Source organism: Coregonus clupeaformis, chromosome 5, assembly GCF_020615455.1.
Source record: "Coregonus clupeaformis isolate EN_2021a chromosome 5, ASM2061545v1, whole genome shotgun sequence".
Taxonomy (NCBI): Eukaryota; Metazoa; Chordata; class Actinopteri; order Salmoniformes; family Salmonidae; genus Coregonus; species Coregonus clupeaformis.
This window is the reverse complement of record NC_059196.1, coordinates 11,655,506-11,667,533: the sequence shown is the minus strand read 5'-3', so window position 1 is coordinate 11,667,533 and position 12,028 is coordinate 11,655,506.

The window sequence follows — 12,028 nt, the reverse complement described above, 5'->3', positions numbered from 1 at the left end:
AGGGAATGTGTAAGTGAAACAAGTGAGAGATTCCATCACATACAAACACATTGTAAACGGTTTCCCTAGTCTTATACACAGTCTATCTAACAAAAACATCCACAAGTGAGCATCTGCAAAACAATCACACAGAGGGTGAACAAGCATTTACACACATGCACCAACACATTCACGCACAAACACACACATATGCATACACACACACAAGCATGTGCATACATGAGCAAATAATCACATTCAGAGACTCACTCAAGTACTCTCTCCCGCCAACCTCCCTCCCTTCCTCCACCCCCGCTCCCCCCTTCCCCCCCTCTCCCTCTCCTCTGTTCATTCCCCTTGCCCTCAAACACTACTCAGAATATTGATACATCACCCCCTCCCCTTTTTTCTCTCCATCTCTCTCCCTCCATCACTCACTTTCTCCACTGAATACTGATAGGTTGTCTACTCCGTGGTCTGGGTTTCAAATCTCTCCCTCCCTATCTCTCTCTCTCCCTCTCTCTCGATGCACTCACCATAAAAAAAGAAAAACAGCAACATAAAGGGGAAATAGCTGAAGTTAATGCACTGAGGTAGACATGAAATCAGATAAGTACCATTTCAGATTATGTCAAGCTAAAAATGGGCTTAACATTGTGCGAAGGGACAGAAGGGAGAAGAAAAGTGCTGCTTTGGTACCAGGGCGGGCGATGGAAACAAGCTGACTCGTAGCAACAAAAAGAGAGGCGTGTGAAAAGTTCAGGCAAATGAAGACTCATTCAGTGTTTTGGTTTCACTGGCTCATTGATGTGAAGGCAGCCACGACCGTGAATGAGAGAGAGAGAGAGAGAGAGAGAGCGAGAGAGAGAGGGGCCAGTGAAGTCCTCAAACACCCCCAGTGGACCCCCACCCTTCAGCAGTTTAAACAGCTGACAGCCCAGCCACTAGAACAAAAACAACACTGAGCACAGGAGTAAAAAGTTCCCCCACTCAAAAGAAGAAGCCCAAAGCGAGAGAATGGCCTTTTGGGGGTTGTGTTTGTGTGTGTCTACTCCTCTATTCTGTATGTTTTAAAAGAGATCCGCTGTGAGACGGAGAGACAGAGTGGGTGATTTTGCCCTCCAATCCTTCCTGCAACGCCCTTGAAGGAGTGACTCATGGGAACGGGTGTCTGTCTCCATATATAATCATCATCCACAGGGTTCGGAATACAGGTGTGTACAGAGTTGCCAGGCACTCCCATATCAAAACAAGGAACCCCCTTGTGTCTTAAAAATATCACCTTGGGAACCCTCATGAGCACAAGTATCAACATTGCCTTAGGGCACCCCCAGGTGTTAGCGTCATTCAGACTTTGACCCATATCAAATATGGTGAATAAATGAAGATGTCCAACTCCTTTTACCATTGGAAAAACATTCTGCTTAACGGGGTGGCTATCCCATAGGCCCCAATGCATTAGCAGCTGGATCTGGTCTGCTTATTAGTTAATTGACTGTATATGAACCAGAATTTTTTGGCGAGTGGGATGTCTTGCTTCCCCATTCGTCTCTACCCATATGATCACTGATATTGAGGTGTGTGACCCTATTGGACGCTAAGAGAGACCCACCCCTATACCCTCTGACCCGCCCCTATACCCTCTGACCTCACCTGGCTCCGCCCAGCGCACTCCAAACGTATTCTGGGGAAATAGATCAAAGACAGCTCCAACGAAGTGTCATTATTTTTGAATAACAAGAAGTGCAGAAACTGAATGTGAAGTGTTACATTCCTCAAATCTGTTTAATTACAGTATCAGTCAAAAGTTTGGACACACCTACTCGTTCAAGGGTTTTTCTTTATTTTTTACTATTTTCTACATTGTAGAATAATAGTGAAGACATCAAAACTATGAAATAACATGTAGTAACCAAAAAAGTGTTAAACAAATCGAAATATATTTTAGATTTGAGATTCTTCATATAGCCACTATTTGCCTTGATGACAGCTTTGCACATACTTGGCATTCTCTCAACCAACTTCATGAGGTAGAAACCTGGAATGCATTTCAATTAACAAGTGTGCCTTCTTAAAAGTTAATTTGTGGAATTGATTTCCTTCTTAATGCGTTTGAGCCAATCAGTTGTGTTGTCAGGTCCATATTATGCAGTCGCAAAAACCATCAAGCGTTATGATGAATCTGGCTCTCATGAGGACCGCCACAGTAATGGAAGACCCAGAGTTACCTCTGCTGCAGAGGATAACTTCATTAGAGTTACCAGCCTCAGAAATTGCAGCCCAAATAAATGCTTCACAGAGTTCAAGTAACAGACATATCTCAACATCAACTGTTCAGAGGAGACTGTGTGAATCAGGCCGTTATGGTCGAATTCCTGCAAAGAAACCACTACTAAAGGACACCAATAATAATAAGAGACCTGCTTGGGCCAAGAAACACAAGCAATGGACATTAATTTGTCCTTTGTTCTGGAGTCCAAATTGGAGATTTTTGGTTCCAACCGCTGTGTCTTTGTGAGACATGGTGTGGGTGAACGGAAGATCTCTGCATGTGTGGTTCCCACCGTAAGGCATGGAGGAGGAGGTGTTATGTTGTGGGGGTGCTTTGCTGGTGACACTGTCTGTGATTTATTTAGAATTCAAGGCACACTTAACCAGCATGGCTACCACATCATTCTGCAGCGAAACGCCATCCCATCTGGTTTGGGCTTAGTGGGACTATCATTTGTTTTTCAACAGGACAATGACCCAACACACCTCCAGGCTGTGTAAGGGCTATTTTAACAAGAAGGAGAGTGATGGAGTGCTGCATTAGATGACCTGGCCTCCACAATCCCCGACCTCAACCCAGTTGAGATGGTTTGGGATGAGTTGGACCGCAGAGTGAAGGAAAAGCAGCCAACAAGTGCTCAGCATTCGTGGGAACTCTTTCAAGACTGTTGGAAAAGCATTCCAGGTGAAGCTGGTTGAGAGAATGCCAAGAGTGTGCAAAGCTGTCATCAAGGCAAAGGGTGGCTATTTGAAGAATTTCAAATATAAAATATATTTTGATTTGTTTAACACTTTTTTGTTTACTACATGATTCCATATGTTATTTCATAGTTGTGATGTCTTCACTACTATTCTACAATGAAGAAAATAGTAAAAATAAAGAAAAACCCTTGAATGAGAAGGTGTGTCCAAAATTTGGACTGGTAGTGTAGGTTCCCAGTGCCAAAAAAACAAAAACAGATGTGATGTAATCCGCTGTGACTATAAAACACAACCATAAAATACAGCGATGGCATTAATGACTGTAAGAGCACTATAAAATACATTGCACAGGGTGGCATATTGCAAAATAACAATACACCTTCTATATAATCCAAGGCCTGTATGCAATATGCAAACATTGAAGATAATTTCCATGAAGCAGATTATATTCCAAATCTATCAGAAGATATTCTTTGAGGATTAAACCGCTATTTTTCCCTTTGTTGAGTGAGGTGCTCTACATTTCATTGAGATGTGTATCTGTCTCGCCCACTGTCTCGTTGCTCTTCTATTCTCCATTCAACAGTGACCCATTGCTCCCCGCCATACAATCCTTCACTTCTCTAGTCTTAAAAGTAATTACCACTTTCATTTGCTGTCCTCTTTTGTGCTAGCCTGAGTGGCTCGTAGGCGCCTGGATATGTGGGTGTGTATGTCTGCATACGTGTGTGTGTGTTTGTGTGTGTGTGTGTGTGTGTGTGTGTGTGCGTCTGCGTGTGTATACCGTAGGCACTAGTGTATGTGTGCATGCCTGTGTATGAATGTGCATATGTGTGTGTATTAGCGTATGGTTAACCTCCCCTCGCTCCAATTACTCCAGAACCAAACACTTCTGGTTCCCTCCTCTCCTTTAAATCCCTCACCCCTCCCATCCCACCATCCCCAGCCCCAAAAACCTCCTTGGCCAGATCACACCCCAACCTACCCTCCCCTTTTACCCCCGTCTCCCCCTCCACCATATCCCCTTCCTCCACCTCAGCCCATTTGCCCTCCCCAGTCCCAGGTGAGCTGACGACACAAGGAGAGCAGGAACACCAGACGCATATTAATCCATTGATCTGAATATTAACAAACCATGCATCTTAATGAGATAAAAACACAGAGCCAAGTCAAACAGGTCCAGACTCACACACATGCACACACGCAGGCACACACGCACATGCACTGTCCTGTACAGTGTGGTGTAGTGAAAGCCCAATCCTCTGACCCACTGATAACATGCTGAGCGTCACATCCAAGATAAACGTGTTGTTGTCTTTTTACTTTTCACTAAATGAAGACACCTCTCCTTTCCCATGTCCTTCTCCTCTATCCCCTCCTGTTGCTTCCTTTGCTTGTATTTTGATCTTCTCTATACTCCCTCGGTTCAGGCATCCTCTTCTCTCCCTCCCTCCCTCTCTCTCTATATATATCTCCCCATCTCCCACTCATCCTCTCCCTGTCTCTCGCTCTCTCTACTCTCTCTAGATTACCCCATCTTACTCTCCCCCCTCGCTCTACCTTCCTCCCTTCTATCTCTCTATCTCTCCCTTTCTCTCGGTCTCACCTACTCGATATTCCAGCCTTGTTCTCCTGCAGTCTCCAGCACAACTTTTTGACCCAGTTCCTCTCTCCTCCCTGGCCCTCTGATCAAAGCCTGCAGGACGGCATTGCCTTGGGCGGAGGAGAGAGGGATGGTGGGATGAAGGGATCCAAGGAGAAGTGAGGGGGAAGAGGAAGAGAGGGATAGAGCAGGGATAGAACGCACGAGAGGGAAGGAACGGAGAGATCACAAGGATGGGAGAGGAGCCAGGTGCCCTCCCAGCCCAAGGACAAAAGCTCTTCCTGCTGGCTGATCACAAGCGTGTGTGTGTGTGTGTGTGTGCTCTCGTGCATGTGCGTGCGCGTGCATGTGTGTGTGTACGTGCGTGTCCTATCACTACTGTCATTCTTGCTGAGGTAAATGAAGTATGACAGGGTTGACGTTAAGACGTGATAAGGAATGTTAATAGTGATAATTCATGACCAGTCTTAGTACACTCACAACCAAAGAAAACGTATAATGAACACTCTGCACTCACACATTCACATTTCACTCAAGACCCTTTAAAATACACCCTAAATAATGTTCAAAATTGCAACGCAATAATAAACGTCTATTCCTGCACAGAAAAGCATTCTGTATGTCGCTTTCCATTCCTTCTCAACCATTTATCTGTGTGAGCGTGTGTGCGTATGCACGCGTCCGTCCATGCGTGTACGTGTGTGTGTGCGCTGTGTCCTAAGGTGCTTGCCTATGTCTGGGGCTGTGGTTTTGGCTAGCAGCATAGCTCTCCCTACTGGCCGGTGGGTCGCTGTGTTGGTGGGTTGGGGAGGGGCAGGTACACTAGCCCATTTGTACCCAGAGCGGAGTGGCTTGTACTTTAACATTCCACGCACATCCCGACAAAGAGCACTAATTATAAATAAATTAGGGACACAACACGGTGTGCCACAGGGGGACCAGCCAGAGGAGCCAGAGAAAAGAGAGACAGATAGAAATAGAGAGAGAGCGAGAGAGAGGAGAGAGGAAAATAGATAAGAAAATGGGGGAATGGAGCATGGGGAGATGTGGGGATGGAGTGAGGTGAATGTAAGTGAGATGATATACAAGGCTGGAATGTTCAAACCTTCACATACAGCGTATGGGGGAAAACAACAAGATTTGGATTTGGATTTGGATTTGGATTTGGATTTGGATTTGGATTTGGACAACAGAATGCATTTGAACTGAAATAGAAAGCAGTGAGCAGGCATTCAAACTGATCAAGTGAAACCCTGAAAATATAAAGATACAAAAAATGTATTACAATAATTGTATTATTGCTTGCTGTTTTAAAATTGTAAATAGTATAAATGTACCTAAATAAGCATATAACCATAACTCACGACATACACTTTCCAAACATTTCCTACCTGTCTGTCAAGCTTATCTGAGATGACTTTCAACCAAAAAACTACATGACTGCATGTGCGTGATTGTGTGCGTGTGAGCGTGCATGAGTGGTTGTGTGCACAGGGAGAAACTAACCACTATCTAAATGGATCACACTTCAAGAGTCTGCAACCTCTGAAGATGCCATGGGGAGATGGGGAAGACGCTAGACTCAAGGTTACGTCCTGAAATTTAACAGATGACAGTTAGAACAGCAGGGCTCTGTGCATAAGTTCAAGGGATAAATAATAATAGTTTTTACTGGGGGGCATTGCGCTGTGATGTGAATGCTTCAAATGATAGAATGACTGGACCGGGTGTTAAAACAAACAGACATTTATCCTCTTGGATGTCTCACGAAACAACTGCTCTCTGTCTCATCTTTCAGACAGGGCTGGAAGGCAGGGGTCAAAGTTGACCACCCTGTGACACAGACAGATAGTCAACTAAGTGACCTGCGATTGGCCCCTGACCCCACGACCCCCCTCCGACAACACCGTTGTCATGGCCACTGAGCCGCAGACAAACATGATGCCGGTGAATGAGCCGGGGGGTTGGGGTGGGGGCAGATTGGGGTGTGGAAGTGGAGCAGGGAGATAGGGAAACCTTTAGGATGGAGGGAGAGAGGTGGGAACAAGGAGGGAACGGGGTGAAAGTGTCTGTCCCAGACCCCAAACCCACACGCATGCACGTGCGCACACACATGTCCAGCCTTGTTTCATCATGTATGTCAGTGGCAGCACCATCATAATCAAAGCCCATAAAACAGTCTTGTCTCTGATGGCCTTAACTCCCCATACAGAGGAGAAGAGAGGTAAAAGGAGAGAAAAAACAGCTTGTTGAATTAGCATTCCTGCAGCGGAGTGGCTGTCTGTTCGCCTCTGGCCGCAGCGGAGAGAGGCGGACACTCTCTGCATCCTCACTTTCTCGCTCTCTTTTTCTACCTCTCTCGTTTTCTCTCATCCTCCTCTCTCTCTATTTAACTATTTATATCAAGAACTCTTTATTTTTTTATTTATTTTTTATTTAGGGGGTAGATCAGCTTAATATTGCAGATAGATTGTAACTTCAATCAATGTAATTGTCTGCATCACTTCCAATCCCCCATGTTTTATACACATACATATATATATATATATATATACACATACACATATATACACACATACAGTGGGGAGAACAAGTATTTGATACACTGCTGATTTTGCAGGTTTTCCTACTTACAAAGCATGTAGAGGTCTGTAATTTTTATCATAGGTACACTTCAACTGTGAGAGATGGAATCTAAAACAAAAATCCAGAAAATCACATTGTATGATTTTTAAGTAATTAATTTGCATTTTATTGCATGACATAAGTATTTGATACTACAGACAGAAACCGTTTGCAATTACCATGATTCTTAGGTTTACCAGAACTGCAGAGGGGGCCTAAGAATTCCGGCTCTCACAGACCTGTTAGTTTTTCTTTAAGAAGCCCTCATGTTCTCCACTCATTACCTGTATTAACTGCACCTGTTTGAACTTGTTACCTGTATAAAAGACACCTGTCCACACACTCAATCAAACAGACTCCAACCTCTCCACAATGGCCAAGACCAGAGAGCTGTGTAAGGACATCAGGGATAAAATTGTAGACCTGCACAAGGCTGGGATGGGCTACAGGACAATAGGCAAGCAGCTTGGTGAGAAGGCAACAACTGTTGGTGCAATTATTAGAAAATGGAAGAAGTTCAAGATGACGGTCAATCACTCTCGCTCTGGGGCTCCATGCAAGATCTCACCTCGTGGGGCATCAATGATCATGAGGAAGGTGAGGGATCAGCCCAGAACTACACGGCAGGACCTGGTCAATGACCTGAAGAGAGCTGGGACCACAGTCTCAAAGAAAACCATTAGTAACATACTACGCCGTCATGGATTAAAATCCTGCAGCGCACGCAAGGTCCCCCTGCTCAAGCCAGCGCATGTCCAGGCCCGTCTAAAGTTTGCCAATGACCATCTGGATGATCCAGAGGAGGAATGGGAGAAGGTAATGTGGTCTGATGAGACAAAAATATAGCTTTTTGGTCTAAACTCCACTCGCCGTGTTTGGAGGAAGAAGAAGGACGAGTACAACCCCAAGAACACCATCCCAACCGTGAAGCATGGAGGTGGAAACATCATTCTTTGGGGATGCTTTTCTGCAAAGGGGACAGGACGACTGCACCGTATTGAGGGGGGGGGGTGAATGGGGCCATGTATCGCAAGAACCTCCTTCCCTCAGTAAGAGCATTGAAGATGGGTCGTGGCTGGGTCTTCCAGCATGACAACGACCCAAAACACACAGCCAGGGCAACTAAGGAGTGGCTCCGTAAGAAGCATCTCAAGGTCCTGGAGTGGCCTAGCCAGTCTCCAGACCTGAACCCAATAGAACATCTTTGGAGGGAGCTGAAAGTCCGTATTGCCCAGCGACAGCCCCGAAACCTGAAGGATCTGGAGAAGGTCTGTATGGAGGAGTGGGCCAAAATCCCTGCTGCAGTGTGTGCAAACCTGGTCAAGACCTACATGAAACGTATGATCTCTGTAATTGCAAACAAAGGTTTCTGTACCAAATATTAAGTTCTGCTTTTCTGATGTATCAAATACTTATGTCATGCAATAAAATGCTAATTAATTACTTACAAATCATACAATGTGATTTTCTGGATTTTTGTTTTAGATTCCGTCTCTCACAGTTGAAGTGTACCTATGATAAAAATTACAGACCTCTACATGCTTTGTATGTAGGAAAACCTTCAAAATCGGCAGTGTATCAAATACTTGTTCTCCCCACTGTACATACATACATACACATATACATTCATACATACATACATACATACATACATACATACATACATACATACATACATACATACATACATACATACATACATACATATATATACATACATACACATACATATCCTTTAAAAAATATATATTCCCCTTTATTACTTTCCAACCCCACCACCCTTTCCCTAATTGGAGTAAACTAGTGAACAACAATGCTTAGGCCTCTACTTCCAGCTTATACTTACTATATACATTTTATGGACACAGTCAATTTTACAATAACTATATTTTGTTTGTTTTTTTCTCCTGAACTACTCTCAACCTCTCCGATCATTTTCATGATGTCCATCCGGTTTGCTTTTATATGCCATATCTTTCTAACTGTGCTCTTTCACAAAAGCTCCCAACCTACAACCTATATACTTATTATGGACACAGTATGCTTACATTATTAGTTATCTTATCATTAGTTGTTGTTTGTTGTTATTAGTCCCGTCCTTCAACTCCATTATCAAGAACTCTTTACCTCGTCTCTCTGTCTTTCTCTCTATTTACCTATTTCTATCAAGAACACTTTACCTGGTCTCTCTGTCCTGCCTCTTTCTGTCTTTCTTTGTCAGCTAGTGTTGTTCAGTTGGGAGAGCCGTGGGCGAATAGGATGGCTCAAGCCACGGTCGCCGGCTGTGTGAGTGTGTGTGTGTGTGTTTGTACGTGTGACATTGTGGCTGTCTTGAGTGGTATTAAGACAGATCTGTCTATCAGGCAGTGCCAGAACTAATCAATAGATATTCAAATTTACTGACACATACTGCTAGAGCAAGCTTAGGTGACAGCACACACACACAGAATCGTGCTCTTCTGCCGTACAATAATAGTCTACATTAGAGGTGTCGTTAAACATTGTTACACAGAGAACAAGGGTAAAATGTGAAGTTTGTAGGTCACTTTACTAAGGACGAGGACTCATAATACAGTAATAAGTCATCACTGTATTCCATTCATAAAGCACTTTTCACAATCCCCAAAATATTACATTTGTATTTAAATGAGATTGTTGAGATAAAATGAGAGCTTCCCTAAATGCACTGCGGCCCAACTTCTACAAAAAATGTAATTATGTGCCTCGGCTTCTAAATGGTAAAAATCATAAAACTATATAAAGATTAATGTGCAACAGTAGCGGAACTAATAGAAAACAAGTATATACTGTAAGAGTAGTCAGAAAGCAGGCACAAATGCATTACATTTTTTTTATAGTCTATTAACAAATCTATAAATAGTGGCTTCTGAGCATATTAGCATTGGAATAATGAGACACTCATGGCTCATCCATCCATCGACCTATTAATTCACAAGAACAAAAATACATCTGCTGGGGGGGCTGTGCTTCCTCCTGTCACTTCTCAATTTTTACACTACATATTAGAGCAGATACGGTAACACTTTATTTTAATGGTACCTAATATACAATTTCCGCAGATGATTATGCCAATACACATCCCTGCTCTTTCGCTGTCTTTCACTCTTTCCCTTTGTCTCTCTCTCTCTCTCCCCCTCTCTCTAGGGCTGGTCACTCCTGTTTTCCCAAAGTCATCTGCAATCAGCCATCTTAAATTGATTAATTACACTGGTCTCAGCACAGCTTGATGGAGCGTCTAACATCCATCCACATACACCCTCTCAAGAAGACCCTCACGGCCCCTCCTCCCGCTCCCCCCCCACCCTACCCCTTACATGCCCGGTGAGGTCCCCCTCTCCCCTGGTCTCACCCGGGCCACGAGGCCTCACTAATTGGACATCGATTGGCGGGCCCTCCGATCTTCCCGGAATATCTAGCTCACGCTAATTGAAGAATTAACTTGGGTGTGACTTCAACCTGTAGGGGGAAGAGAGAGAGAGACACAGACAAATGCTTCAGCTTAAAGAAATACGATAACACACACGGCAAGGGAGCGTCCTGGCAAACCATGGCTAACACATTCACATGCATGAGAGCACCCACGTACCACACTGTACACACAGGTGTACACTTAGACAGTGAAAACGCTGAAAGGCAAAAATACACACACACCACAGAGTCAAACCACAGTTCCTAACCATTCAAGCAAATGTTTGTATAACATAATGAGAAATGTTGTAGTGAGGGTTACAAATTGGTTTGCAGAAACCTTTATCACAAGAGTCTGCCCATAAGATAATAACTCCAATAACGTAAGAGAACCATTCTGGGAACCTATACTTCCCAGCTGGGCAGTCCGCCCTGATACTCCCATCTCTCCTGCACTATTCACACCCAGACAGACAGACAGACAGACACTACACCAGCCACCACATCACATCAATCACAGCTCCAGACCATAACCCCAAAAACATAGCGCTGCTGTGAGTCCATCTGAAATCATGATGGATTACAACTTCCCAAAGCAATCCCTCCGTCTGCCACCATCATTTAGCTAAAGGCATCAAACTGCCCTGGCCAATACAGATCTTCCCTCTCTCTCTCTCTGGACTGGGCTCGGTCTCCAGGACCACTGTTCCTAACCATCAGGGCCTGTATTCACAAAGTATCTCAGAGTAGGAGTGCTGATCTAAGATCCAATTAACCTTGTAGATCACAATGAGTGAAAATGTGGGGACCTGATCCTAGATCAGCACTCCTACCCTGAGATGCTTTGTGAAGACGGACCCAGCTCCCTGGCTAATACAGATCCTCCCTCTCTCTCCCCCGCTCTCTTTTGGTTGTCTCCAGGACCACTGTTCCTAACTATCAGATCCTCACATCATCACCCAGTAACAGGGCCTGAAACACAGAGACATCTAAACCAGGGCTCAAAACCCCTGTTCCTGAATAGCTACAGTGCCCTCCTGTAGGTTTTTGCTCCAACTCCAGCTGTAACCCAATTCAGTTTATCAAGCAGCTGATTACTAGAATCAAGTGTGCTAGATTAGGGTTGGAGTGAAAACCTACAGGACGGTAGCGCTCCAGGAACAGGGTTGGAAAGCCTTAATCTAGAGACACCTCAATGAAAGGACTATACAGCATTCGGAAAGTTTTCAGACCTCATGACTTTTTCCAAATTTTGTTACGTTACAGCCTTATTCTAAAATTGATAAAATTGTTTTTTTCACCTCATTAATCTACACACAATACCCCATAATGACAAAGCAAAAACAGGTTTTTAGAAATGTTTGCAAATTTATTAAAAATAACAGCAACTGAAAAATTACATTTACATAAGGATTCACA